The sequence below is a fragment of the Quercus suber genome, unplaced genomic scaffold (genome assembly GCF_002906115.3).
Source record: "Quercus suber isolate HL8 unplaced genomic scaffold, Cork oak 2.0 scaffold_831, whole genome shotgun sequence".
NCBI lineage: Eukaryota > Viridiplantae > Streptophyta > Magnoliopsida > Fagales > Fagaceae > Quercus > Quercus suber.
In genome coordinates this window covers 230,021-243,224 of record NW_027070261.1, presented here as the reverse complement: position 1 = coordinate 243,224, position 13,204 = coordinate 230,021, and the positions used below count along the sequence as shown (strand labels likewise).

At 36.6% G+C, this 13,204-nt stretch overlaps 2 pseudogenes; both read left to right on the top strand.

Annotated features, from left to right (window-relative positions):
* LOC112010596 (glutamate receptor 3.2-like) overlaps positions 1 to 1,982 on the top strand; it is a 5,206-nt pseudogene extending 3,224 nt beyond the window's left edge.
* A 1,089-nt stretch (positions 1,983 to 3,071) lies between these two features.
* The window catches only part of LOC112033123 (homoserine kinase-like), a 38,522-nt pseudogene continuing 28,389 nt past the window's right edge, over positions 3,072 to 13,204 (top strand).

The following is a 13,204-nucleotide window of genomic DNA, read 5'->3' as shown; positions in this document are numbered from 1 at the left end:
AGTAAGTATTTCCATTTTGACAGTCTACAATATATTACTTTACTGGATCTTAATAGTACCTTACCCAATAGTGCCAACTCTGGATTCTTCAAATTTCCAGGAGAAAATACAGTGAGCACACTTGGTCGTGTTGTGATTATCATCTGGCTTTTTGTGGTTCTCATAATCAACTCAAGCTATACAGCAAGCCTGACATCAATACTCACAGTGCAACAGCTTTCCTCCCCCATCACAGGAATTGATTCCTTGGTGACTAGCAATGAACGGATAGGATTCCAAGTAGGATCTTTTGCTGAAAACTATTTGATGGAGGAACTCAACATCCCAAAATCTAGACTAGTTGCTCTTGGCTCACCGGAAGAATATGCTGTTGCCCTTGAGAACAGAACTGTTGCTGCTGTGGTTGATGAACAGCCATATATAGAGCTCTTCCTGTCAGATCACTGCAAGTTTAAAATTAGAGGTCAAGAGTTCACCAAAAGCGGGTGGGGATTTGTAAGTATCTCAACATGTTGATTAATTTAGTTGTCATTTCTACACATGCTCATCCAGTTGATTTTATTATCTTTCAAATTACATGGCCTGTAATAGAAACTTGTGTAAAATTTTAGCTGGATTCTCAATGCTTGAAGGTTGATGTGTGTGCAGGTTAGTTAGCACAGAAGTGAATTGATAAGTAACCAAAGCACTGACAGTTAAAATTAAAAATATATATATATAGAATATTTTATGTGACAGTATCAAGGTGGATAGAACCATATTCTTTACACAGAGATGGGGTAAACAAAAAAGAATATGGATTTATTTGGAAGCAAAGAAATAAGAATGGCTTCTAGATGAACTATAAACCAAAGAAGTTCCAAGGTTGGGTTTAAGTACAAGAGTTTCAAGTATATTTACCATTGAAATAATTGCACTTAGAGCTGGTGTCATACTTCTCTTTAAGAGAAGCTAATGAATGATTGCTTTGAATATAAGATGTTTTCTTTGAAAGGTTGGCCATATCCTGACCCTCAGTTTTGTTTCAGTATAAAGCATTTGAAATAGAACACAAAAACCGATATTCGTGGCCATTGAACTATATCTTTGCTTGAGTTTTCTAATAACACATCATCAATCTTCTCAGAAACCATAATTTAACTGGCGCATGTCTGTGGGAATTTTTCAGTATATCCTGTGCTCATTATTTTTGACAGTCAATATTGATACCAATATAATCTTCTTAAATGCATTTGTTTAGTTCAATTGATTTTATTGTTTTTGTGTTCTTATTAAGGCATTTCCAAGAGACTCCCCTTTAGCCTTGGACCTGTCTACCGCCATACTCACCCTATCAGAGAATGGTGAACTCCAGAGGATCCATGACAAGTGGTTGTCGAGGAAATCTTGTGGTTCCGAGGCAACAACTATTGAATCAGATGAGCTTCAATTAGAAAGCTTCTGGGGGCTATTTCTCATCTGTGGGGCAGCATGTTTTCTTGCTCTTCTTATATACTTTTGCTTGATGTTATGCCAGTTCAGCCGGCATGGAATTCCTGAAGAATCCGATCCTTCTAGAGGTGCCGGCTCACATTCAGCACGTGTGCGGACATTCCTATCATTTGCTGATGAAAAGGAAGACGTGTACAAAAGCAAGTCAAAAAGAAAACGTGAGGAAATGCTATCAAATAGTCGTGTGAAAGAAGATGAATCTAGGAGAACTCAAATGGACAGTTTTCAGCAGAGGCATGACTGCGAGATTTCAGTTCACTAACAATTTTAATTTGTCCTAATTATATCACTAATTTTCAAGGAAGATATAGGTACAACGGGTTATGAAATTCAAATAGCTTTTGCATGTAGAAATCATTTTGATTGTTATAGTATATACTTCAGCTTGTATTGCTCTAAGTGTTTGATGGTCTACACAAATGTATTTGTTCAAATATTAGTACCCTCTCTTTTGTAAGCATCAACATTAGATGTTCTAAAAATGTCATTTTAACACGTCAAAAAGATTACTTTATTATTTTAACATACCATTTTACAATTTGTCATACATCACATCTTTTATTCTTTAATTCTATACATCAAAATAATATATACAATTATTAAAATGCATACATGTGAGAGGAGAAGAGAGAGTGAGAGAATAAACAATAAATGAGAAAGAGAGAGGGCCCACTAGGGTGAATAAAAAAGCAATAAAAATTTTGAGATTTTGCTATAGTGCTGTTCTATTGATAGAACGATACTATAGTATGTTGGAAAATTTTTTGAGATTTGAAAGACTTCATCAAGCTAAGATTTTGATGTTTGGTGTGTCGAATGCCAAAAATTTGGCATTTGGCACACTTAATGCCAATGCTCTTACAATTCTAAGGCTAAAAATTTGGAGTTGTTTTCCTTTTGTACCAAGGTTAGAGACCTTGCCCTTTAAACCAATGTTTGATTCCATTTCTATTTTGTTCAAATCCATAATGATCTGATCATTAAAAGAGACATTTAAAAAAAATTATTTATATTTGGGATAGAACCATCAAAATAGAGATAAGGAAGAGAGAGAGACAGAAACCAAGGAGAAACTCTCTCTCCATTTAAACATACCCTAAATTACTAGATTAATCTATGGTAAAGGTTTTGGCTAATACAAGATATTACCAAAAAATTTCAGAATATATCGAATTTGCTCTCTAAGTACAAAGAAACTTAATACCGTTTAAAAGTTTCCCCCGTTTAAAAGTTTCCTACTATAAAACTTAGTCAACCGATTGCTTATCATTTTTTTAAAACCAAAACAAAACTTCCAATAGCTTGTCTTAATTGCATAAGTTTCACACTTGATCTCACGCTATATTATGACAATTTATGCATAATGTAGTATATAAATGGCTAATGCTAAAAATTAGTAGTAAAAAATGGAGAAGAATGTTGGGAATTTTCACAATATCAAGCAATTTTTTTGTTCTTCAAAAAAAAAAAAAAAAAAAAATAGTAGCACCTAGACATTGATCCAAAGCCTCTCTCACTCTCCCAATCACAGTGTTTGTGTGCTAAGCTAAAGCAAAGCAAAACGCTTGCAAAACAAAGCCATGGCTCTTTGGTATCAACCTCCTTCTACATTGAATCTTATCTCACCCACTCTCAAACTCAACTTTTTACGCTGCAACTGCAACCTCTCTATTTCGAATTCAAGACCCACCCACATACCCGAACTTGAACCCAAACCCGTATTCACCTCCGTCAAAACCTTCGCTCCTGCCACTGTGGCCAACCTCGGCCCTAGCTACGACTTCCTCGGCTGCGCCGTTGACGGTCTCGAAGACTTCATATCCCTCTTTGTTGACTCCTCTGTCCGCCCCGGAGAGATCGCCATCATGCAAATATTTGGCGACATCGCAGAAAAACTCAGCTGCGATCCTCTCTCCTATTGTGCCTGAATCGCTGCCATCGAGGTCATGAACATGCTCAGAATCCGATTGGTAGGACTTTCTCTTTCCCTAAGAGAAAGGCTTGCCTTTAGGTAATGAACTCGGATCTAGCGCTGCCGCCGAAGCAATCACCGTCAATGAACTATTCGGCGGGAAGCTTCGGAAGGAGGAGCTAGTACTCGTCGGATTGAAATCAGAGGAGATGGTTTTCGATTATCATGATGATAATGTAGGGCCGGCGATAATGGGAGGCTTCGTTTTGATTCGAAACTACGAGCCCTTGGATTTGAAGAAATTGAATTTTCCCTTAAAAGAAAGATCTTTAGAGCATCCACATCAGTGGATGCAAAATTTTGTATAATAGAAAAAGGCACTACTTTTACACATTTTGTCTCAAAATTGCTCCATATCAGTGCTTTCAAAATCTTGTATAATCTTGTATATTTATTCACGAGCTATAGTAACCGTGTATATAGAGGGGGAGTTACAGGTATAGGGGATGGGTTCTTGCCTGGCTGGTATTGGAGGCAGTTTGCTGTTTAGGGAGCTTTGGGGGTTGTGGTTGTATGTGTTTTCTCCCGAACATCTTGGTTTGGATTCTGCAAGAATTCACGGGTTAGGAAGTCAGGGATACTGTTTTGAGTTCCTTTGATGAATTCAATGTCAAAGTCGAAAATTGAAAGGATGGCTTGCCATCGTGCAAAAATCTGTTTTGATGCAATGTTTTGAACATCTTTTTCTAAAACATGTTTTGCAGATTTACAACCAATCCTTAGCAAAAATTTTTGATTCAAAAGATCACTTTGAAATTTTGAAATCCATAGTACTATAGATAAAATTTCTTTTTTAATAGTACTATAATTAAGTTGTGTGAGAGTCCAAATTCTTGAATAAAAACAGACAATTTGTTCAGGGGAAGTGGGACTAGCACATTGGAGGAGAATGCCACCATAGCCAATGTTAGAGGCATCAGTCTGGAAAATCTTGAAGGAATTATCTGATGGAATTCTTAAACAAGGGAGAGACTTGACATATTTTTTGGTTGCTTGGACAATGGTAGTATGGTTTGGAGTCCAAGGGGGAGGATTAGCTCGAAGTCTATCAAAAAGGGGTTTGCATTGTTGCTTGAGATTCTAATAGAAATCAGCTATGTAATTAAGAGATCCTAGAAACCTTTGAAGCTGAGTTTTGTTTAGGATTTCATCTAGAAACTTATCAGCAAACTGGATAGCTCTATCTATGGGTTTGATGACACCATGGTGGATATCAAAGCCTAAGAATCGAACTTTGGTTTGGAAAAGTTTAATTTTTGGGGCTGAAATCACAAGACCATTGAACTTGATAGTATTAAAAAATGTTCTCAAGTGTTTACAGTGTTGGTTCAGGGTTTCTGAGAAGATGAGTACATCATCAATGTACATAATGATGTGACTGGAGAATGGATTAAAAATCTCATTCATGATGTTCTGGAATTCAGAAGGTGCATTTTTAAGTCTAAAGGGCATTACATTCCATTCGTAATGGCCAAAGGGTGTGGTGAAGGCTGTCTTATACCTATCAGACTCTGTGATTTGTATCTGCCAAAAACCACTCTTCATGTCAAACTTACTAAAAACCACTGCTTTGCTAAGCCTGTTAACTAAGTCTTTTTTGTTTGGGATAGGATATCTAATCCATTCTAAGACTTTGTTAAGGGGCTTGTAATTTATGACTAGTCTAGGGACACCTCTTTCTATTTCAGCATTTTTCTGGACATAAAAGGCTGAACATGACCAAGGGGACCTAGATTTTCTGATGATTCCTTTTCTAAGGAGATCCTCAATTTCTGCTCTGCAAGTATCCATAAGTTCTTGGTTCATTTGGATAAGTCGAGCTTTGGTTGGGATGTTCTTTTCGTGGAAATCTTTGACATAAGGGAGAGCAACTTCGTGCCGCTTCCTATGCCAGAAGGCTGTTGGTAGATCAGAACAGACTTCCTGTCTAAGTTTCTCTTCAAACTTTCTGACCTCTTCTTGGGTATTTTTACAAGCTAGTTGTTCTTCAACCTTCTTGTATTTCAAATCATCCTGGAGGTAACTAAGTTGGTGAGTTTTGGCATGGATAAGGTTAAGGGTCTTAGAGACAGCTAAATCCTAGAGAGTGCTAATATATCTAGGCTCAGGGCTTTTAAGAAATTGAAACTTAACAGGTTTGCCAAAAGGATGGGTAGTGATTCCTTCACTATTCGTAGTGAAAGGGTACAACAGACACATAAAGGGATTTCCTAATATCACTTTATCTGTCATGTTTTTCATAAGGACAAATGTAGTTTTGAAACATGCGTTGTCTTAGCACGCATGGGCTTTGGGTATTTTGAATTCAATCTGCATTTTACCACCACTTGCAGAAATTAACATTTCTTTGGTCTTTCTGAAGTACTTAGTGGGAATGATTCTTTCCTGAATGCAGTTGAGATCAGCACCTGAATCCATTAAGGCAATGGTCTCGAATTCAAACTCTTTGCTGATAACAATCCTGACTTTGGAATGCCATTTCTGAAAGTTAATCCTACTAATGGTTACTAAGAACTTGTCATTGGATAGGACTGGGTCTTGTTCTTGAACCATATCAGCAGTTGGATTAATTGTATCTTCAACTTCTTCATCAAAAGGGTTCTGATATGAGGTTCCTTCCTCATTGCCTGGATGAGAAGTACTTTCCAGATTCTTTAGTCTTTGATCAAGGAAATTGTGATCAACCTTAAGGATGGTAAGTTCCTGCTTAAGGGTTCTAACCTCAGACTTAGTTTTCTTGATTTCCTTTTGAAGGTCGTTGACTGTAAGGTCCTTCTTGGATTTGGTAAATATTTTGTAGATTTGTTCCAAATCAACTTTGGGTTCTTGAAGCTTAGTTTCGGGCTTACTGGTTTCCTTAACTAAGGTTCTCTTGAACTCTATAAGCTTCTGGGCTTTGATGACTGGGTCTTCGATCTGTTCTATGAGATCTAAGAGGAGTTCTTCTTTCTTAGAAAGAACGTTAAGGGTTTTGTTCCTACAACAACTATCCATGCAAGCTATGGGTTCATCTGGGCCACTAGAGGTGCTAGAAGAAGCTCTAGAGGGTTCAGAGGATGACTGGTAAATCTGACGAATCTCACTACTAGAAGATTCACTGTCTGAGTGGTTAAGTTCTAGGAGCTTAAAGATTTCATCTTTACCTGCTTGGTCACTAATGAGGGTATTGATAAGGGTTTTGGCCTTAGTTTTACATTCTTTTCTAAAATGACCTCTCTTTCCACAGTTGAAGCATTTTCCTGATACTTTAGGTATAAACTTGCCTGTGGATTTGGACTTTCCTTTCTTATAGAAATCATCTTTGCTGTGCTTTTGCTTTCTATAATACTTGGATGAAGTTTTCTTCCAATGAGGATGCTCAAAGGTTTCTTTGCCTTTGTATTTGGATTTCCTTTTGGGAAGGATGGAAGGTAGGCCATACTGCATACAGAAGTTTCCTACTTCATACTTGGTTTTTCCTTTGTTGGCTTTACTCTGGATTTTGAGATCTCTGCACATCTTCATTCCTTCACTTCGAATGGTGCTAGAGATGTCTCCATAAGTTAGGTTATCATAATCTATGACACCTAAGGGATTACACAGGGTTTCCTTGACCTTTTCTCCAAAAAGGGTAGGTAAACTATTGATGAATTCTCCTTCCAAGATGGAGAGTTGCAATCACTTCTGTGCATGACTCTAGTAGTAAACACATCTTCGTACCACCTAATGTCACCAAGGGTTTTACATCTAAGGTTACTCAACTGGTTGTAAATCCTAGATGTGATGTTGCTGGGTTTTCCTACGAAGTGTTTCATGATAGTGTAGATCAGGGTATTGACTCCATCGAGAATACCTCTACCTAAGTTGGTATCAAAGATGGGGAGACCTTCCTTATCTTTCTGGACAGCATGCCTGATATCTTCCTTAGACTCTTCTGTTAGGCAATTGTTCCACCATTAGAGGAGTTTACCCGTGAATCCTAAGGAAATGAGCTCTATGACATCAGTATGGGGTTGTCCTTCACTGAGGTAGTTGTTGGCTACCATGGTCATATGCTGGAGTTTATTCAGGATTTCCTGTTCAGACAAGCCATCTATGTTCCATTCATAGAGTTTATCTAAAGAGACTGAGAATTGGTTACTAACATTCCTTTCCTCATACTGGAGGTTGGGGGGTGTAGGTCTGGAATACTAATTCCTAGTTAGGCTAGTAGGGGTTACCTTTGGATGGGTAAGCCTTTTTACCTCTAAGTTCCTGAACTGGTTTTCTATGTGTTCTATCTCCTTTTCATTATCTGAGGAGGTTCTGCTAGAACTGCTAGAAGTTGTAAGGACGTCTAAAACCTGTAATCTAGTTTCTAGACGAGGATCAACACTAGTTGAAGTACTAACTGGTGGAGGGGTAACTGGTTCCTTCTTCACTAGTTCTTCAAGCTTTTGGTTGACTATTTCTAAGGCTGTTTTATCTTTAGATCTAAGGTTGGGTTGCTTAGATGTGGGGAGCTTGACTAGAGGTTTCTCTATGACCTTGACAGGTTTGTTAGGGCTTCCTGGTTAGGGAGCGGCCTTGCTATCTACCTTGTCTTCTATCCTATCAAGCTGCTTTCCTATGACACCTAAACACTGGTTGGTGTAGTTGTTTTGCTCTATAACCTTCTTCACTACCGTTTCTTCCTGAGTGGTAGGGGTTTTGAAGGGGGAGGCAACTAGATCTGTTCCACGGTGGTTGAAGACTATGGCTTTCTGAGGTGAATGATGAGATCTAACAACTTCTGGGGGTTTGGGTTTGCCATTAGCGTCCTTGCTAGGGGGTTTGGTCCAATTGGTTTTGGTGAGAACACAAGACTTCTTGTGCCACTCAAAGTGGTTCTCAAAGTATTCAAAGAAAGGGACATTACTGGATATCTCTTTCATGAATGTTCTCCAATTTTTGAGAACTTCTTTCTTTTGTTCAAGGGTATAGTTGGCTCTATAGGCTTCTCTTTTGAGTCTGTTCTCTTCTGACTCAAATTCCTTGCCTAGGGCATCCATATCAGGAGTGAATTCTTTCCTGATAACCTTGAATTCATAATCTATTTCAGGTTCTGGCTGAAACGGATCTTGGGGTTCCTGTTGATATGGGTTCACCATATCACTACCTGTTGGTGATGGAGGTTTTTGACATTTCTGACTCCTGTTGTCTTCTTCCTCATCAACAATTGAATCTTGTCTAGCTGTGTAGCAGGGTGTGCTAACTTGGGATCTGGTCTGGACACCTTGGAGCTCTAGTCCTAAATCTCTTCTAGACTTGGGAAAGGGTGCTAGAGGTCTGAATGTGCTACACTAGGATGCAGATCTATCTCTAAGATGGAACTGCTAGATTTGTTGGTGTAGATCTAATGGGGATCTAAACCTGGGATCATATGTTTCTAGGGGTGATCTTAACCTAGACTGGTCAAAGCTTAACCTAACCTTTCCATCGGCTAGTTGCTAGATCGGCTAGTTGATACACATACTCCTACAGACACAAAATCAAAAATCAACTACAAACATCAAAAATCAACCACAAAATCAACCACTAAAACAAAATCGTTGGATCGGTGATCGATGATTGTGGATCGTGGATTGGAGAGACGATTTGGATCGGTGTTGATGGAGATCGGTGATGGGTTGACGGAGATCGGTGTTGATGGAGATCGGTTTTAATAGAGATCGATGTTGATGGAGTGCTTATGATGGGTTGTTGGAGATCGGTGTTGATGGAGATCAGTTTTGTGGGTTGATGAAGATCGGTGGATTGGAGAGGCGTTGTGGTGCTTGTGATGGTTGTGGTGTTGCTGGAGTTCTTGCTCTAGTGCTTCTGGGTTTTGACTATGAGAGAAAGAAGAAGAAAGAAGAGGAAGAAAAAGAAAGAGGAAATGGCACAGAAAAGGAAAAAGAAAGAAAAGGAAGTATTGGAAAAAAAAACTGGTAGGTAAAATAATATTAATAAAAGAATATAAAAATATTATTTATATAAAATATAGTGTATAAAAGATGGACTGATATGGGTGTTTTGTAAAATTGGTTGTGCAAAATAGAAAAAGTATGTTTTTTTGTATAAAATAGACGAAATCTTTTGCACCCACTGATGTGGTTGCTCTTACTTTGTATTGGTGAGCCCGGAATTCGAGGCTCCGACTAAGAAAATGAGGATTGCATTGCCTTTAGATGATGATGATGATGATAATGATTGCAATAGAGGGTACATTTTTTTTTTTTGTAATAAAATGATTATATTCACTATTTCTTAATAGTTTAAACTTTTGGGACAATCGGTAATTTAACAAAAGCAAAATCAATGCAAGTCTAGATGGTTGTGATGATTGCAATAGAGGGTAAATTTTGTATTTTGGTGAAGTATCATTGATTTCGGATTTGGTTTTTGATTTGATATAGAGTGTAGCAGAAACCAGCAACCAATTTTGACAATTGTTCTCTAACTATTAACATTAGGTTCTTCCTTTAGAAGATGTTTTATGTTTTCCTAAGGTTTTGGATTTTTTAACTTTACGATTCTCTCTGATACCACATCTCCCACTTCACTTAGATAAATAAAAATTGAATCTTGAAGTATTTCTGTGTATCAATAGAAAAATTGCTTATTCTTTAGGCTGTATAGAATTATGTCACATATTCCCTTAATTGCTTGCCATACCATGCATAGAAAAATTTGATTATGCATTTTGGATCAAGAAGCCCTATATATGGCTAGTTCACTTCCTTCATATGCTATTCAGAAGTTGGACCATAAGGTCAGCTGGGATTAACCAGCAGATCAGAGTTTACCAGTGCTTCAACTTGTCAAAAAAGAAAAAAAAAAGAAAAGAGTTTACCAGTGCTTCAGTTTTTTGAATGTACTTTGACAACCAGGCCTTAGGTAAAGTAGGCATGATGTCTCTGAATTTTCTGATTATGGAGACAAATCCTTCATTCAGCTGTGGCGGAAGTACATACATGTTCAATGAATGTGTAATGTTGAGTGTATAATTTTCTTATATTGTCTGTCTAGTGAGGATTTTCTCCAAAATTCTATTGTCTAGTGTCAAGAGTTCGGGTAAGTCAAGCATTAAGGGAAACTAGGCTGTCTTATGTTCTCATGAAATGAAGTGATAATTAGAGGAAAACGTGGTTGCTACTTGCTAGGATTACAAATTTTTGAAGCATAAACTTAAGCCTTAAATGCGTGGCTTAATGGTATAACCATACTAGAAATTAAGCTATGGTTTGGTGATCAATAAAAGCATTCGATCAGAGTTGGAAAAGTGCATCATCTTGAACGAGAAAGAAACTAAATAAAAATGATAATAATGTCTCTCTCCCTCGAATATGATTATGACCTTTTACAGTGCTACTGAATGCGGGTGCTACCAACATCAAATGAAAGAATTTTAGGTTGTTAGGATGTTCTTTGAAAACCATTTCGCATAACCATGCTTAAAATGGACTGGTTTTGTTCGTAGGCTTGGCTCTAAGGTTTTTTCATATTTTTTGGGGATGAATGTTCTAAGATTTTCTTGCCTAAAACAATGCTATATAACAGTTCATGAGGTCTCCTAATCCAATCTTATAGTATAAAAGGGTCTGTTTTCTCTTAAGTCATATATATATATATATATTAAATAACCTATAATTATTGGTATAGAGTACCAGTACTCAAATACTCAACAATTTTGCTTCTAAACTATAGTAAGATAGTGGTCATTTTTAAATGCTTAAGAAGAAGAAGAAGAAAAAGAAGCACCCAAGCCTCTCCCTTATAGGATTTATAACCTTGGGTAACGGTTGGATATAACCTTTCTTTTTCTTTTTCTTTTATTCTTTTTATAATTTAAGAATTCTTTTTTTTTCTTTTTCTTTTTTTTTCTTTTTTTAATTTAAGAATTGGGGGATGAGAAATTTGAACCTAAATATTTACTTTGAAAGCACTAGGATGTCTTACCGAATTTTAATCACCTTGGACTTATAGGAAACTAATAAATGATTTATTAAAATCTTGCTTATATTCTCTGATCTCCTTCCTTTTGTGCAAGTGTTTTCAATCTTGGATTGACAATACAAATTTATACTTTCTCAATTGGCGCTGTTTAAGGGAATGACACAATTTTCCTTAATAATGATTACACAAAAAGACCCAACCTACACAACCCCACCCTAAAAAAAAAAAAAAAAAAAAAAAAAAAAAAAACCCAAAGATTAACTTGTTTGGTTTTCTAAATGCTAAATTAAAAATTTTAGGTGTAAATAAAAAAACGAAGTTTGGGCTATGCTCCAACTCATAACAGTAGTGGAATGTACAATGAGATTCCCATATGCTTTCATATGATCTTGTCGAACTTTAGAGGATTACAAGCATGAATTTAATATGTATATCATTGAAGAGTTCTTTGAAGTCATCTATAATGGCTCTTACAAATCTGCCATATATAAGCAACCTAGAGGAAACTAGTCTGACAAATTACTGAACTGTTGGGACTAGCCGGCGTGAAGTCTTCGATGCAAAAGGATTGGACTATTTTTCTTTGAATCACATAATAATTTCTTAGTTTAGGATTGAAAAAGACCCAATTATTAAGTGTCCCGTTAGGAATTGAAAAATCTTTTATCAATCTTAGCAAATACCTAATATTAGCGCCATGTCAAGTGATAAGATGATAATCATGCTGCTATGGAATAATAAAAAACGTTGGCCCCTAAAGGTGATAGGCCGGATTTCAAGACTGATTAAACATGGTAACTCATCCTCTAGTTGCTTTAGAGAAGGAAGTATAAGGTTCTAAGATTTGACAAAAGGAATAACATAAAAGAAAACTTGGCTCAACCCTTTTTAATTCCCATAATTGGGATATCAAAATTTGGTAAGACAACTGCATTTGGCCTATATTTGGCTCTAACCTTTTGTGCATGCTTCAAAAAATGGAGTTGCCAGTGAGACTCCCTTAAAAGCAAATAAGTTTTTATTATCTTCTCTTAATTGCTATGTATTTATGTTATTTTTATTTTTATTTATTTATTTACTAAGTTGCACCGTGCAACACTTGAACCCTAGTCCCCTCCCCCCAACCCCCAGCCTTGAGACTTAAGGAGGTATCAATGAGTCAATCCAACTCAAACTGGGTTGGTATATGTATGTTAATTAGACCGTAGTAAAAAGCGTGTAATATTATTTAATATGGTGGTTTGCTTAGATAAATCTATAACGGTATAAGTCTGATAATCAAGTTTGCAACAATTGAAGGAAAATTACAAACTAGATCATCCAAATTAATACCATATCATCGGAAGGGATATTGTTGTGTATCATTAATTTTCAATTATTTTTCTTTTTTACAATTTGATAGTTTTTTTTTTTTAAATTATAAAATTATAATTTTTATTTAAATATTGAAGATAATTCGATAGTTATGGAAAAATTAACATAAGAAATAATTCAACTGAATGTTAGTAACATAAACCATTATCATTGTCTTTAACTGCATTTTGCAATATTCTTAAAGAAAAAATTTGGACAAGGGGAGGGTTGTCAGTACTTACCTCTTCATGCTTAATTGCTTTTCATGGACATGAGGTACTTATCATCTCAACTTTTCAAGTGCACCATGTGCCTCTAACTCTGAAAATCATCTACCCCTACTCGATTGTCGGCTGCGAGATACTTGCCCTGCTGTTGAAGGTCTCTATGAGGCCATAGGTGGGTTTTTTTTTTTTTTTTTTTTTTTTTTTTTTTGGGGGGGGTGTGTGGGTG